Here is a 1246-nt window from a genome sequence, read left to right on the forward strand (position 1 = left end):
AGAGGCTACATGAAACAGATTACATAAATATACTGGGTGCTTGTGGCTATGAATCAATCTGATAGGTTTTCTAACAAAACATTGCATGCATTTCACTTTACAAAAATGTTTTGTGTTTATAAATCCTTAACTAGATAAAAATAGTTCTGAAATTCAGCCTAATTATTAAGAGTTTTCAAATTGCTTCAGACAACCCACCCATCTCCAACAATATTTAATGATGCTTGGGGGAAGTTCATCAATTTCTGCTTTTATGTTTCGAAAATGAGATTTACTTTGTATTACTACACTTTTAAAAGATAATTCCTCTCTAGATAATCAAGTTAAGTACAGGAATCTCAGTAGTAATTAAATTGTGAAGAGAATTCTTAAATTCTCAGAAAACTGGGGAAGCATAGTAAATTACTTTATGGAGCTATACAGCTTGTTATACTTTTTTATTAAAAATGTGTCTAGAAAACATGAATTCAAGCAGGTGGTTTCCAAGTTAGCATTTGTGATGTTTGTCCCTCAAAGGTTTCCATGATGAAAGCTTGGTCTCAGTGTATCGAGAGGTAGTAGAACTTTAGAGAAGTGGGAATGAGGGTTATAGGCATAGCTTGGGGTAGAGCACTTGCTTAGCATGTGTAAGGTCCCAGTTCAGTTCTCAGAACTAAAAAACAGATGTAGAGCCTAGTAGATAGTGACAGGACCATGATTATCCTCGTAAAGAGATGAATGCATAGCTCACCAGAGTGCATTAGCTCCCACAGAAGCAGATAGTTGTGAAAGAGTGAGGCTGGCCTCTCTTCAGTCATTTTTGCTTTCATGTGAGCCCTCCTTCACACACTCCAGCCCTGTGTTGCTATCTACCATGACGTGATACAGACAGGGATCCTCACAACTCACTGATGACTTGCTCTTTGGCCTTCTATGCACCAAAATAATGAATGCAACCTCTTTTATTTAAAAAGCAAGCCAGCCATGGTCGAGCAGGGCCTTTGACTTATCTTCACATAGATGGAACTGGTAAAAGAAAGGAGTCAGGGGCTCCTCCCAAGCTCATGTGACCCCGGAGGAACAGATCCTCAAATGGCCTTAAGAGTAAAAATAAATTGGTTTATCTAGGCCAACTGTATGGTCTTAAACACCCAAAAGGAAAGTATAACCAAAGATTAAAGGGGCCAATATAATTTTTTAAGAGTCCATATGCATAGCTAAAGGCTACATAACAAGCAACAATGCCAGACAGGAGATACCTTCTTTT

The sequence above is a fragment of the Nannospalax galili genome, unplaced genomic scaffold (assembly GCF_000622305.1).
Source record: "Nannospalax galili isolate Female #2095 unplaced genomic scaffold, S.galili_v1.0 scaffold1095, whole genome shotgun sequence".
NCBI lineage: Eukaryota > Metazoa > Chordata > Mammalia > Rodentia > Spalacidae > Nannospalax > Nannospalax galili.